Source organism: Orussus abietinus, unplaced genomic scaffold, assembly GCF_000612105.2.
Source record: "Orussus abietinus isolate OABI.00-Male unplaced genomic scaffold, Oabi_2.0 scaffold38, whole genome shotgun sequence".
In the NCBI taxonomy this organism is placed as follows: domain Eukaryota; kingdom Metazoa; phylum Arthropoda; class Insecta; order Hymenoptera; family Orussidae; genus Orussus; species Orussus abietinus.
Window position 1 is genome coordinate 199,449 of NW_019395221.1, and position 16,285 is coordinate 215,733.

Sequence of the window (16,285 nt, forward strand, 5' to 3'; positions counted from 1 at the left end):
AAGCCCGACTCATTCCAGGGAAATCACCTTTCGAATCTTGACCCGACTTCCGGTGTCGGGAGTCAAGAGTTTGCGTTAGTGTCGCAAATGGAGGCTCTCTTATTCCCGGTCGCGCTTCGTACATGCATTAACCATCTAAACGTGGAACGTCTTGGATGCGATACGGGAGGCGAATGAGGACCCGGAGGGTGGAGGACGGCGCTCGGCCGAGGAGGAGGAGGAAACGGAGGACGAGGAGGAAGAGAAGGACCAGAGGAGGAAAGGGGTGAGGATCGGCGTCGAGAGAGACGGAGCGAGGGACCGAGCTCGACCCATCGCCGAGCCCGCCAGGGCGAGAGAGACGGCCGCCGAGAGCCGACGGAGACCGCGCCGTAGGAGAGAGCAGTATCTTGGAGACTTCGCACTGTATCTTGAAATGAGTTTTGTTGGATCAATAAGTTCCACTATAAGAACACTCTCGCTCGATGCCGGAGTGTCGGTGCGTCGGTGCGCCATCCGCGTTCATCTGTGTCGGCAAATAGATACACCGGGGTACATGGGATGGAGGACCATCCCTATGTACGCGAGCCGCCGGTACCGAGGCTATGTACGAATAGGATAGTCTCTACGACCATTTTAAGACGAATCGAATTTCTAGGCGACCCAAAGAACCCCACCGTGAATCCCCGGGATGCGTTTCTCCTAACAGCGTGGGTGCGGAACCTGTGCCCGGGTAAACTTCGACCGAGCATCCCCGGCCGAGGGTGCAATAACGAATTGCGAAAACTCACATTACTCGGATTTCATCCTTTAACCGAGATCGAGATGTACCTAAGAAACTGCTGTTCCGGAGCCACCGTCATCCAACGACAAACTCGATTTTCCTCGAGTGCCACGAATTGTGATTTAGGATTAACAGAGGGTGGAGTCGATTTTAAGGTACTTTTTTTTCGCAGGATCCGAAGAATTTCGTATAAAGGGTTGAGACGACTGCAGGGGCCGAGGCCGGCTCAAGGCGCCGCGTTACCGGAGAGGACGGAATAATTTCTGCACGTCGCACTCGTAAATCCATCCTCCCCGCCACGTCGGCTCCATCATCCGGACGACCTAGCTTCGAATCCGGGGACGATCCAGGCCAAGACAAATGGACTTCGGATTCGAAACAATCGAGCGCGGGGAAGTCCGCTCCCGGGGACCTGTACCTATGCAGGGCATTACCGGGAACTCACCGCGTGTACCGATGGAATGGAATCTATACTTCGAAGCTCGGGTGCTTACATAAGCGAACCGGGGCCGCCTAGAGGCGAGGAAACGGCGGGGCTTAAACGTATTCTCACGTGCGCGGGCTTAATGCGAGGCGCACCGGTGGCAGTGTCGCGTCGGTGGAACTCGCAGATAGGGGAAACAATTGCTATCGCATTGCCGTAACGAATGCGCGGTCCAAGCTTCAGCTACCGCCCCTTGCTGATTCCCTCTTGGGGTACTTTACGTTACTTCCTCTCCGAGTCTGGCATCGGCGACCAGGAAACCCCTTTCACGGGAGACCCACGGGGTTGTCATCCCCCAAACGATCAGCGGTAGCAGTTCCACCGTTAAATGCAACGGAACAGCTCGCGCGTTGCCGCATGCTTCCATGAATCCTATAAATCCCTTTTTGAGTATCACATGTCCCCTTTGCGAATATCCTTTTCGCTGTATTCGGCAATTAAACGCCCATTTTTAGGAGATTCGGATTCCGTTGAAAATCCATCCCAGTTTCGAAGAAAGTAGGGAGTTCAATGAAGAAATTTTTCTCCCTTTTTCAAACGATGCCGTTAATGCGAGGACGTCCATCTTTCCCCCGCCCACGAGCACCTGGCCTCGATCGGGACGAGGACTTTCTCGTAAATATCTAAATCTACATCACGGACGGGCCCTTCCCCTGCGCCCTTTGTCCGCGAAGAGAGCGGCAATAATCAGAGCGCTCTTGTGTCTCGCCGCTGTGCGTCACGTACGCGCGGAGAGCCCTGTAAATCATCCGTGCTCGGTGGGCCCACGAAGGAAACGTCACGGGCCCCGCACGGGATTCGGTATGCCCGTTCAGGGGAACGAGAGGACACGCGGAGGTCCTTCGTCGGCCGGCGCGGACGGGATAACGAGCTCGTCCCGTAGGGCCCGAGCCGCGGGACCGGGCCGGCGTGCGGCGGGCCCGATGGGCCCGATGGGCCCCCGCCGCCGCGCATGCGCCTACGTGCGCCTCGCTCGGTTTCGGTCACTGCGTCGTCGGACTCTCCTCGAGACGTGGACACCTACGCCACGGACGCGCTTTGGGCCGTTAGGCGTGCACGCACGAGGGAACGTGGCGGGCCTTGCACCGTACGCGCGCACGCATGCGGCCCCATACTACGCGCGTAGTAATTAGAACCTGCCGCGAACAATGAGAGTATAACTTTTATTCCGCTTATCGGGGGGATCTACCCTTACGCCGAGCCTTAGCGGGCTTTGCAGCGATTTACCGTGACTTGCCGGGGATTTACCGTAAAAATGAGACTCACAATGCCACGGGTGCCAAGTGCTCCGCCGACGGAACTAGCCGATGAACAGGAAAAGGAGTAATCGATTAAAAGATTTACGGGGACGCTCTTTCTTTGATAATTCTTCCGCAACTTGTAAGTGTAATGTTGAAAGAACACCCGGCGACAGACATTTCGCGATTATGCGTGTTGTTCTTTTTTAATTTATTAAGCGGCGATAGGTGTTCTCCCTGTAAGTGTAAATCAGTAGATACACCTTTGCATCGTCATACGGTGTCGTACAAGAATATACTTTAGGATTTAGGGAGTGTCGAACGAATGATAGCCGCGCACGCATGCGCGTTACCGATTACCCCGTACCCTCTGGGTCTCTCGATGTCTCCCTCGCTCCCCTTGCCCGTAAGGATGCATGCGAGCACGGAGCACGAGTTAACAAGGTTAAACACCTCACCTGAGTTAACGGGAACATTAACACTCCATGGTGATTACGATTAGAGACGTCTCGAGTGAGCGAGGAACGCGGGGAAAGGGAATTCCGTAGGACGGAAGACGAGAGGTGACTCAAGCTCCAAGAAAGAGGGGCGAAACGGGTAGAGGAGGTGGCCCGAAGGTAAGAGGTTGAAGATGGAAGGCAGACTTTAACTTCCAAGCCGCATTAAAAGTTTCACCGACATGCTGCCAGATCATTCAGGAGTGCGTCCACTGTGTGCATCTGAGAAATCTCAAGGAATGAGCGTCCACTACTTGTCCATTTCCTTGTCCAATTTTCTAGAGTTCCCGAGAAAGAAAGTGAAAGATATTAAGATGAATCAAGGACTTGCTCGATAATTTAGTTTGAAGTCGAGGAGAACCAAGTAACTCCGTTTATCGGGTAAAGTGGATTATCGGTAGAGGATGCGGTCTTTGACCGCAATAGCATTATCTACGAATACGCGCGATAGCTGATACCGTATTCAATGCTCGGTGCAGGATGCATTCTTTGTAAGGTGTCGTACAGCGGGCGCTTTTCTCTATGCAAACAGGGTTATTGTTAATGTCCCTAAGTAATTCTACCACGGGGAGGGGGAGGAAGCATAATCTAAAGGAAGCCTGGACGAACAGGGTGTGGCGATTAACTTTCTCCCCTTTCCTTTTTTATTTCCCCAGGATCCGCTCCTCGTCCCCGTATCCTGGGGGCGATTGTCCCGGCGTAATATATCGATAGGACGAACATTATCATATTATGGAACTCTCCATACAGTTTCCGACCCGTCCTTAATTTAAATTCTATTACGGCCGATCTCTATTCCCTCTTTCCTATGAATATTCAAACCCCGAGCAGCCACCCACGCCTCCTCCCCTCCGCCTCTCGACGTCGCGCCATCTATCGAGTATCCAAAGAATTAAATTAATATACCGCGCAAAACAGCCCTCCGAAGCCGGAGGAACGACTCGAGGTAGGGAACTCTCAGTGCAAAAACTTGTCTCAGACGCCATTACGCACCTCCGCCGTTCACGGCCGTCGTGCTAGATAATTAGCAGGAAAAATTAAGATTCGATCGACGAAGGGTTTCCATGGCCGCGCCATGGACTTCGTTTCTTGCGCTTTCCACCCGCGTCCATTCCTACCACTCCACGATCCTCGGCACGCTCTCAGAGGTGCTCATTTGCCCGATTTCCTTCTCATCGCTTTAAATCCGAAAACACTTAACGCACCTTATAATAAACCATCTTTACAAAACTATCTACAAATATGTCTCCTCTTTAAACCAGCAAAACACTCGAAAAACCGAATAAATGATCATAGTTACCGTCTCGATTTCAGGAATTTATCGAAAACTGTTGAAGTATTTCTTTTTCCAACGTTTTGTCACATTTCTTTTATTGCACAATTCGATGAAACAATCTATGTAGATCTCCGGGACTATCGACTTTTTTTCCCCTGCATAAGAAATCGGCCATGTCCTCGCGATTCGCTCGTAAAATCTTAGAAGTTACTCCGGACGCGGGACAACCGCGATTAAAGCGTTAGGGTACCCCTCGCGTTTCCACCGCGAGCATTCCCGACGCGTAATAACAAGTTGCCGGGGCAATCGAGGTTTTATCAAGGTCCGTCCCTCGGGACTTCGGAGCCATCGTGGATGGCGGTCTTCGCCAGTCAAGTAGACCGTGTCCCTAGGCGTCGCGTTACGACTCGCCTTGGGGAACGACGCGTCCGCTTAATGACGTAGATAGACTCGCTTATTACGTGATAAATGTAGAAACGTAATTATTGATAAGCGTTAATGAGCTGCCGTGCGCGCGGGGTGTATCCTTCGGAATCATGCACCGCGCGGCTTGCTCACGCACAACGCGTGTGCACCCATGGGCACGAATTGTTCCAGCCGCGTCGGTCGGCGCAGAAGGATCGGGCGCGTCGGCCCGTAAGTGTGCACGCCGGCCCGATCTTCCCGAGCCATCGGAAAACTCACTTAGATCACCGATAAATAACGCGTCGAATAAATAACGAAGAGACGCCCACTTCTTCCTCCTCCCGCCGAGCCCTCGGGCTAGAATCCCGAGCGATCTTGATCGTGACACACCGTGCGCGACGCGGCCGCTTCTTCACGCATCGCCACGATGGATCCGTCGAGTAATTTGCGCCGGGGATATGCGGTCGCCATCTTGGCCTCCGCTTTGTGGAAACTTCTGCGCCTCGATAAAAAGCGGAACGGCAGGGGAACTCTTCCAACGGGGTTCCAAGTGTCTCTACTCGTGAATTTTTAAAAATCACTTACGAATTCGTTACGGGTTCGTCCAATGTCGCGTATTTTATGGATGTATATTTTCCAGAAATGCCCGGTACAAAGATCGGTACCATGGGATGTAAGAGGGTGTAATATGCTTTCAATTTGCGCAACGTAATAATAGGAAGGTATTTGCGAATGGAGCTTGGATTAAATGGGTACCTGCGGATTCGGATTGAATTTATTCCTCCCGAGGGAAGATGTTACTACTTGGATAACCATACATGGTAAGGGCGTTGTTTTTTAATTGGAATCTCCGTATCCCAAAGTGGAGTCGTTAGTGCCCGAGGTAGTTTGAAGATAGATCGTTTCTTGTTACATTGGGGAGTCTTGAGAAAGACAAAGCTGCTACGTTAATCCCAAAGACATTGCGCATCGGGAAAGTATTCTTCAAGGAGGATCAGCGCGCACTTAATGTTGGCACCGGGCATTCGAATTCGCCAGTACCGATAGATGAGAATAGCGGGGTTCCCGTGGGGTGGCGAGGAATTCGAAAACACGTCCGGATAACCCGATCCCCGGTTTCGAGATGGCGGCCGACGGACTGGTGCGCGATCTTCGAAATCAAACGAAGAAATGCATCATTCCAAGAATAGGTTCACCCCTGCTCGGCGGAGCGGCCAGGAAGAGGAGAGCGCCGGAAAGCGCTCGACGACCATCCCCTTAACGGACGACGCCGCGACGTCGTCACCGACGTCGGGGCTGGTAATTCAAAGCGTCACCGGGATAAGGCATTCGCATAACTCTGCCTGAATTATTTGAGTTATTTCACTATTAGATATGGTATGCGGGGGAGGTAAGACGGGGACCGCTCGGAGCGCTCCGCGGAACGTCGCGGATGCGTCGCGACGCTCAAGCGGTACCACGGGCCTAACGAAACCGACGCTATATCAGCGCTAAAATGTTTCCGAGCAGCCCACGGTATTAATAGTGTAATGAGGGATTCCCGGTCGGCGACCGCCATCAGTGCCGTCGCGACGCCGAATAAACGAGCGCCAAGCGCGACCTCTGCGCGGCGTCGGCATTCGCATCTCTCACGCTGATTTAATGACAAAGTCGTCGATAATGACCGCTGTGATAGATCGTTATGCTCTCCATCTGGGACGATAGGCATCCTCAACCTTTTGTTCCAACATGAAACTTCGTTTCAGTCTTCGGATGAAATATTTGCGACGTTGATAAATGTAGAATCTACCGTAGTTTATTAACGATATAGTCCATTATCAAATGTTCATCGCATGAGTTTTGCGTTTACTCTCTCTTGCTTTTGGTATTTACAATCGATACTACGAGTTTCTTGATTAGATGTAACCGATACTGCGTTTAAATCGAAATGGATAAGGGAGAACCGATTGTTCATAATGAAATACATGCTCAGATATCAAAAACGAATTCCAGTTGATGAAGAAACATTGACGTCAGCGTTCCGTGTATTTGCTCGTCCAAAAGACGTCATTAGATCTTCATGGGTGGATGAGGCGTATATAACTTAGACTCAAGGAATTTGAAGTACACATATTTTTGGGCTTTGACCGCAACCGATATTAAGAGCAGGTGTGAATTTGTCAGAGAACAATCGTATGTTCAGACAACGAAGTAATCGTCTAATTCCAAGTTTACTTTGCGTTTCCGTACATAAGCGTTGTGCGATGGCAGTCGTTTCACGAAATCGGTCGTCGGCCTAGAACGAGCGAGATGCGCGACGCTGACGACGCCTTCACGGCGATTATCACGTCCGTCAGGATTAAGGTGGAGTGTCACGACGCGTGACGGGTATGGTGGACGCGGAAAGGTTGATTTTTATAACTGTTTTTGTAAGCGGTCGCTTTCCGGCTACTATAAATTATACGCGCGGTCGTGCACACACACAGAGGTTGCCCTGATCTGTGGGAAATAGTTATCCGTCTCGCTCGCGTAGGTAGACTCTTCGCGTGGCGTCTCTCTCGCTCCTTAACTATCCGCGTCTATCCGAGCGGCGCTCTTTGTCTCGGCCTCTCTCGTAGTGTCTTCTCGAAGTAGGCTGGGAACGAAACGCGGTTACCTCCGCCGCTTTTTATGCGACTGCCTTATTTGATATCTCGCCATAATCGACTAGCGGCTGTCCGTTGGCATCAGCCGGCATTAGGCATTCAGCGACGTCATGAAAGTTCGACCTTACACCCGCGATTGTTCCGAGGGATTCTCCCAGTAAACGCGGGCTACTTAGTAATTACACCGGGAACCGGGATCTCGTCCTGTGACCCTATATTTAAGGATCACTTCCCTGCTCTACTCATTGGTTTCTGCTGAATCGTCCCGAGAATTTGGTCGGATCATCCCACGATTTCCGCTGAGGGCACCGCGATGGAGGAAATCTAGGGCCTGAAACATATTAAATGTGTGAAAAATTGTAACAGACCAGATTAACCGTGTATCAGGGACTTTGTGTTACGAATGAAAGAACTATCGCTAATGATGTCGATAGCATCGCGAAGCCTCCGTAATAACCCGCTGATTTAATGAGCCTGCGGAAAATGACTTGCGGTGAATCGCCTATTAAATATTAATTATTAATCATTATAACGAGAAGTTTACGGAATTATGTTATTTTTTTTGTTTATACAACACTGCAAGTACGCCATTATGATAAGAAACTTTCTAGAAATATCGCTATCGTCGTATTCATCCCCATCGTCACACCGCTGCTTCACCTAAGTACCTAAGGCTTGAAGCTAACATTTGCTTCTGTAATAAACTTCCCACTTGAACTTCAAAGAATTCAAGGAATTCATTCCTTGCCACACGATACAGATTAGTTCCAGGGGCTCAAGTGACGAGTTTCATCCGTCATTACGGCGAGGAGTCCACGATTTTTATATCCTAGGATGTTAACACATTACGTAATTTTGCAATCTTTCAACATGTTGTAATTTGTAATATTGGAAGATCATGTTTCTCAATGTACAAATTTGGTATAGGAGAACGTAGCTAGTTTTTAGTGCATGTGGTCTCGGAATAATTTACGTTATTACCGGAACATGGTAATTTTCCTTGCAGAACGAAATTGTCCCCGATATCAATTATTGAATGCAATTCACTCGCGTCATGGAGTTACAGGGATTACACGAGAAACAATGTAGTCTCGGAGTAGAGCCAGGAAACGGACGGACCGTGAGAGGTCGTGGTCTGCGACAGCCTTTGTAAGGTTGGCTGCCTGATCTTCATACGGCACGCTGAACGCTTAATGTCTGCGCTCGTGGTACCAGAAGCACATTCGTACTAATAATACACATTGCCGCAACTGCGTCCGTTTGGCGGGAAATTCGTTTCCCTCCGCACGTTTTGAAGCGGCTTCCACGTCGTTACACGGAAAACCTTGAAGCGTTAACGGACATTTCTCATTGTCGGTAAAAAAAAAAGTCTACCACGTGCTCTCCTCTACCGGAAGCATTAATATCTATCAAATGGTAGTAATTCCGGTAATTACCCTCGACTTTAAGCGACGGAATAGTATATAATTATTATCACAGGATAATCCATTACATTGTATATTCGATTTTACACTTTCGCGTTGGGGATATTGTTTTAACCAGAAGACGAAACAGTAGCGAGCCGTTATGTATCAAATGAACTAACAGTCACCCACGTTAAATTCATGGATAGGATAAAGTTGTAATTAAAAATGTCCCTATTTCTTTTTCATTAAAAGACGAAGTCTACTACATTTAAAACTAATGCCCACGAATCTTCGTTGAACGTTCCTCCTTCATGCAGCCATGTCAGCTGGAAGAGCTGGATTCATTGAACGTCGCGATTTCTAGCAGCGATGACTTCGCCACGCGATTACCAGCCCGGCTCAACGGCTCGTAGAAAACTGTCTCGTCGTTTGGGAAATTTCCGAGAGTCCGCAGCGTGATTCCAGTCGCGCGGTCTCTCTCGACGTAGATTTGATTTGTCGCGCGTCTTGAGCCACCGTAATGGCCCTTTCGCGTTTCCACGATGCCGGGCGTCTTATGTCGAGGCCGGGACCCCAGCGGTTCAGCTCGTGCCAACGATACGTTCGGCATTGCGCTCCGATTGCTGCGACTACTCTCCGAGAGAGAGACGACGCCACCTCGGCGGTCTGCGAGCGAGAGAGACCGGGCGATCGGAGACGACTCGAACCGTCGAGTCCATTTCGTGAGGATGACGGCGGAAAGGACGCGCGTCTTCGCGTAGCGCTCGATTTAAATCCGGATTCGGTTGTAAACGCGACCGAAGAGATGGGCCCCGAATGCGTGGAAGATGAGAGATTATTGGAGACGTCGGAACGACGTAAACTCCAATGGAAATGGCTGAAGGTGAAGTTGTAATCTGCAGTAAAACGCGTTTTGTTGGCAGGAGCTGGAATTTTGCGTCTTCGTCCATTTGCGAAGTGCCGTATTTGAGGCACCATTGGTGCTAGGAAATACCGTGGAAACCAGAAGTCGCTTTCTGGTCATGCACCCAAGCGGGGAGTGGACGAAGGTGTTGGGCGCTGAGATTCTCAGAGTCGTGGAGCTGATGCAAGGCCGGGAGAACTTCCCAGTTGAATTATGGCGATAAAACTAATAACCCCACATAAAATTGACCGAGCTACGTCAGGGAACAACTGGCAGGGAGTACGGCTGTACTAGTTTGGAGAAACAGGCTTAACTTTCTACCGCGGAACCGGAGTTCTGGGTATGCCGTTCTTTGTTGGGCCAAGGACCACAAAGGAGCCGGACGGCTTCGGTTTTGTGCGGTAACTCGTCGATCTTCGACTTGGTCGAAGCCGGCGACGTCGTAGGAGATCGGCCGAGGATCGTGGGACACGTTGTTGGTCATTTACACGAGCGGAAAAGTTAACGCTAACGAGCCTCTCGAGAGGGAGTAATGACACGGCTGGACGCGGTCGGTGAGTCTTCGGACGAAGGAATTCTCTCGTATGTGGAATCACACGAAGCGTGCGACGCGTTCGTCGCCCGAAACGATCGTCCTGAAATATTCTCTTACAATTAGTGCTGGAAGAACGAATAAAGAGAGTGGAGAAATTACCCAAAGTGCCGCTGACACGAGAGAGTTAACTGTACATGCCATTAGAGGTTCTCTTTCTTGTACAAGCCTTAATTGACATATAAGCCGCATAATCTTGATTTCGCGGCCAAGTCGAAGAGAATGTTTCACCGTATTGTATATTCTTTCACCCCAATATTTTATATCGCAACGCTTGGTATCTAGAAAAATCGGTTACCTTAAATGTGTCACGTGGACGTACAAAGTAGACACGCCGAGAGTCCAGAATTCTTTAGAGTTCTTTCAACCCTTTCTTCGATCCAGATATACTCAGGGGAACTACATCGTAAAACCTTTATTATCGCACGCTGGATGGAACAGCAAATATTTTCCGACATCTGATAAGAACAACTGGAGTGAAGGAACAAGATTGAGAAACTTCGTGGAACGCTTTAAATTTGAGTAACACACAAAGTGGATATTCCGAAGGAGCGACTCATAAAGTAATCGGTTATCGTAATCAAGGATTCCCTACAATTGAACCGGGACAAAAATCATTTGCTGCAATCAAGAATCTTGTATTTCCGTGCTGTTTGTCGCGCATGTGATTCCACTTCGTGTTCATTTTGCAATCTAATGCGCGTAGCTGAGACGAGATCCAACAATGCCTCACAGTGGACAATGAACGAAGATACTTTTAAAATACGGTCTCCTTGACTATACACTTTAATTTCGGAAATTTGATCCGAATGCAGTCGAAGGCTATCGTGGGCTGTGCGTTAGGCGAGTGCTTATTACTCGCATGTAAGGTCGCGGGCGCCATGGACGCTGCTGCCAAGTATGTAATAAGATATCCGCGGATACTCGAAGCCCTCAATTGGCTAATTTACCGGCAGTTAGCGGCTGTGCGACCGCTTAGGTCATCTCAACGTGGCCATTCGGCCTGAATAATTTATTAACCGCCTGTTTACGAGAATTGAGAATAATGAATTTCAACGGCTGCGTCACTGCGGCGCGCCATTGACGGACCCGGCCGTCGAAGTTCCTGTCCGGTAATAGTCATCGCTCTGGACATTTTTTTCTGGCCAAACTCCAACCGTAATTCCGAGAATTTAGAGGGACGTGACATGGTCCTCTACGGTCCTTTTAACCGAACCGAATATCGTTATTTAGGTTTCTCCTCTCTAAATCAGAAAGTACGGCATTTTTAACGACGCCGCAATTCGACTTTATGAAATATTTTCACGAACGTTTCATAAGGCACGTGCACCTATGAATAATTACCCGGAAGATGGCAGGAGCACCACGGAAAAAAAAGATTAGTTGCCGCAGAAACTGCGATTAAGTGACCGTAACTGTAATTGCTCGCGCGTATACGGACAGTGCTTTTCTGTCATGATGGTCATTACAGGGTTCTAATGCACCTACGAGGTATATTACACAGATTCTAGGCTACCGCGAGATAGTAGTTTTATTAAAATATGAGGAAAACATGGAGCCTTACATTATTTCAAAATCTGTACCTAAGTCAATTAACTTTTCCTAGAAATGAATGATTAACCGTGAAGACTGAAGTTATAGCACCTTCGGTATAAAGCTACATACATTAACCACAGTTTCGCTCCCTATCGAATATACAAACTGCGTTAAAGTTAACACGTTTCACGTTACGTGTATCCAATATGTATGAAACAATCGCCATTTTGTAAAATAATCCACAAATTCGTTATCGAATTCGCATATCGAAAGTCGAATGAAAAACCAAAAAACCTGAAAAGCGATCGCGGGCATCGAAGTCGAGGGCGAGTCGGCTCGTACGCAGGCGCGTTTGATAGCTGCGCCGCCGTCGTGTGGGTGTCCGGCATGGCCACTTCCGGTGGACGCGAGACGCGAGGGAGCGCGAGGGAGGGGCGAGGACAAGAGAGACAGAGGGGAAGCTCGATGTAAGTGAGCAGTCAGAGAGATGGCGCCTAATAGATTGGTTTGTAGGTGGACGCATTATCTCTGGACCGACGGATAGCGTCCACATGCGTACGACTCGCGACGTGTCAGGAGAGAGACGCCGAAGCGGCGGGAGAGGGAGCAAGAGAGATATCGTACGAACGCACGGCCGAGGGCGGAAATTAGTAATGTAGCAATGAGGCCCGCTCTGACTAAACCGACGGTCGACCATCTTGTTTAATGACCGGCCGGAGCACGAGAACTCGGCGCGAAAGAGACGGGAGAGAAGACGATGAATTACGCGTCTATCAGGACTGATTGGGCGCTGCCGAAAGGCACCCACGCACAATGACCGGCGAAACCGGACGAGCGGCTGCGGATGCCGCGTATCCTCGAAGTTTCCGTTTAAAAAGCCGGCGATGTTGTACTGATGTCACCGTGGAATATAGGGGCAAAGGAACCTTGATCGAAGTACTGGTGTTCGATCCTGAGGAGAATGAATAATTTTAACGAACGTGTCCGCAGTAGAGAGGAAAGGATCCATTGGGGAAAATTCTTGATTGAAAATTTTTCAAGCTTTCAAAATGGAGCACGGCTGAAACAGAAAGTTTCATACGACGTTTTACTGATTTTAAGCAGGACGGTGCGCAGAGAACCGATCGGCCTTGGAGGAACAAGGAGAAAATCGAACTGCGAGCAAGTTGCCGGCGATCCTTGTAAAACGGCGATGGAACTCGCGGCCATCTTTTTTTCACGCCGATACCGACCGAGTGGTATAAAATGGCGCTCCACGAATCTAATCGACAGCTTCATAAAATGGTAGCCGTAAAATCATAAAATCAGCCACTTCGTCGGGGACGACCAGCCCGGAGTGTATGCGAGCTCCTTTTTGGTTGATCTCGACCATGTGATTCTTTGCCGTAGCGACGGTTTCGAGCTCGTTGAACGTCCTTCGACGAAGCGTTATCTCTACGTGACCCGTGTATCAAATATCTCGTCTAAACCCGTAAGTAAGAAAAACTTATTTCATACTCATTCTTGTTTGAATTTGGTTTTACAATTTTAAAACGTACCTACTGGTATAAGATCTCGCTCGGGGGGTAACCTCGCATTTTCGCCGCTTACTTCTTTGTCCGCCTCGCGCAAGGCGGATCTTGAGGTTTCAGGTTTTCATCGTTATGGACCATTCCGAGGTCCAGTTTGAGGCCATCCCTACGTCGTTCGGATTGGAACACGAGAACACGCTCGGTGGTCAGCCTGTCGGTTATCTAGGAGCTTTTACTACCAGCGCCAATACTCACTTTAGTGGCGGATCGATTCGGAGATATGCAAGCAATAAGCGGTTAATTGCACGGGATTCCTCATCGCCGCAGTCTCTTTAGAGCCGCCAGCCGTCCGCGGACTATAAAAGGCATCGGACCTATAAAATGCATCCTTGGCCGCCGGTCATTCCTGCCATTGTATGCATGCGTGCGAATCCCCACCCACTGACGTCTTTCTGGATGTCTTTCTCTCTCCTAGGCACTTATCCGCACGCACACGAGGACAAGGATACATTTTCACTGCCATCGGGATCGCCGATCTCTCTTGGCAACGCGCTAAAACTGCACTTCTAGTAGTCCAGTTGAATTGCTTTTATAGAAAAATGAAGATTAATACTCTGGCACCGAGCCAGGTGTCCCTGCACTTATTTCTTAAGAAGAGGGCATCTGTCTTGAATACCACTCGTTAACAGTCATAAAATTGCACTTACCAACCTGAAGCGTAAATCATAGATCTACAGGATAATCTCTACGCGTCATTTCACCTTGATTAAAATTTTCAACTGTTACATGTTCAAATGGCTGTTTCAACAATCCTGTCAGAGATACTCCTTGTAAATGTTCATTATTTATATTGTAAAGTATATACTCAAAAAAAAGTTCTGGTTAATGTAACTAGATGCGTTTGGTTAAAAGGCTTTTTAGTTATTATAGAGAAAGTCTCATTAATATGACCGGGGAATTCTGACTGAAGTCTGATTGATGCTTTGGTTAATAGTTTTGTGGTAACGTTAATTACACAAAAACTGTTTTATAGTTCCGAACGTATCCGCTTGATGGCGGCGACATTGTTAAACATTATTTTCTAAAAATATACAGTGAGATAAAACGGTTATTAATTATGTTTCTCTACTACGCCAGCTGATTCCATCCCAACCTCCTCTACTAGAATAAATAATTATGTTCACCATTACATATCGTTAACTTAACCTCAACTAATATTTAACTAGAAATATCTGATACTTTGAACCAGAAAAATAGTAAGGGTATTTTTAACAATCTAATCCAGTTACAGTAGTCAGAATTCTGGTTCCTTTAAATGGATTTTTCTTTTCGAGTGCACTATTGATTCGGCATAGTGAAAAGACCAACTAAGCGTGTTTCTGCGTTTCAGACATGAGTTTTTTGTCTGTTAATTTGAACCTTACATTCTCGTTTTGAGTGCGATACGATCTGAGACCATTGTGCGGCAGAGTTTCGTTGTGAAATTGTTACATGCGCGAATGCGGCGATGCGGTATCGAGAAGCCACGAAACGCTGGCATTTGTGGATAGACGTAAATGAAGGCGACGGCATTACGTAAAATGGAAGTTTAATTGAAGCCAAATAATAATGCGATGAGCGCGTGGAAGTGCGCTGCATCGGGAATGGCATTTGCGATGTTTCTCTCGAGCGTGGCTCCGTCCGCGACTCCGCGTCGAACGTATTAAATTTCACATATCGCCTAGCTCTCCCTTCGCGGTCTTCGCCACTCCCACGATTGGCAATTGCTCGCATTGCCTGCAATCTAGAAATCTAGATCACTATTAATTTTAAATCCTCCTGTCTCTCGCTCCGCTTATTGCGCGAACCCGGCCGATTGTCGACATCTGCCGACTAATTATTCCCGGGCTTTCCACCGTGTCGAATGAACCGACGTTTCCCTATCACGAAATCGAGATGGAATCCTTTTTCTTCCTCCGGGATTTCATTATTTCCAGTCTAAACGTTGAATCGTTGATTGCACCGTTGAAGGCGACGTCGGATATTCCTTAAAGTCAATTCAGCAAGGGCAGCTTACGTTTTATAACAAGAGACGCTGTTGGTTGTGAACAGTAGTCCCTATACTCAGAAAAATGTTCCGGTTAATGTTACCAGATGCGCCTAGTTAAAATATTCCTAGTTATCATTGATGAGAGAGTCTGATTAATGTGAATAGAAGATTATGATTCGGAAGTCTAGTTGAATATATGCCTGTTTTAATCAGATGGCTACACTACTAGACAAATTTCTAGCAGAAAATTCTTGTCCTGCTACCTAGAAATTCTCTTTGGATTTATCAGGAAAGGTATTAATGAAACTAGATAATATTTTACTACAATCATCTGATACGTTTTAATCAGAAAAATACTAAGGGCATTTTTAACACTGTCTTTCTGTTAAAGTAACTGGGATTCTGGTTCTTTCAACGTGGTTTCTTTTCAGTGTAATATTTGGAAATTACGAAAATGTCGTAGTGAAAATTTACGTCTTCTATCTTTGACTCGCTCGCGATAGATACATCGATATCATTGACTCCACGTGGTATCTATAAAAAGAAGGTACAAGAAATCTCCAAAAATGAACATGAAATTAAATCGCACATATATCATTTTCACTGACAGAATGCTTGAAACAATACGTAAAGCGGTAATTAATGAAATACTAATTTCTCCTCGTATCCGCCGAAACATTAGCGAGATTTGAAAGATATGCATGTCAGCCATAAAAGCGAACTCTTTCGAGGAAACTCGGGTTTTGAGAGCGGTGTCACCACGGTCGGCAGGTAAACGTGGCGAAGATCCGTTCGAACGCGTCATTACTTTTAACTAGCCAGGTCGGCAGCCAGTTTCCTAATCTCCGACAATTATCGCTCGAGTCTCCTCGGGATCGTTCTTCTCTCGAAACTCGAGTGGAGCGAGTCCATCGCTCCGGACGAAACGCCACCAGTCACCTGCGTGAACGCCGTGACCCGTGAACGACTTCCCACGGCACGGAAAGAGAGGAGGACCAGTCCTCCACTAATTTCATTAGT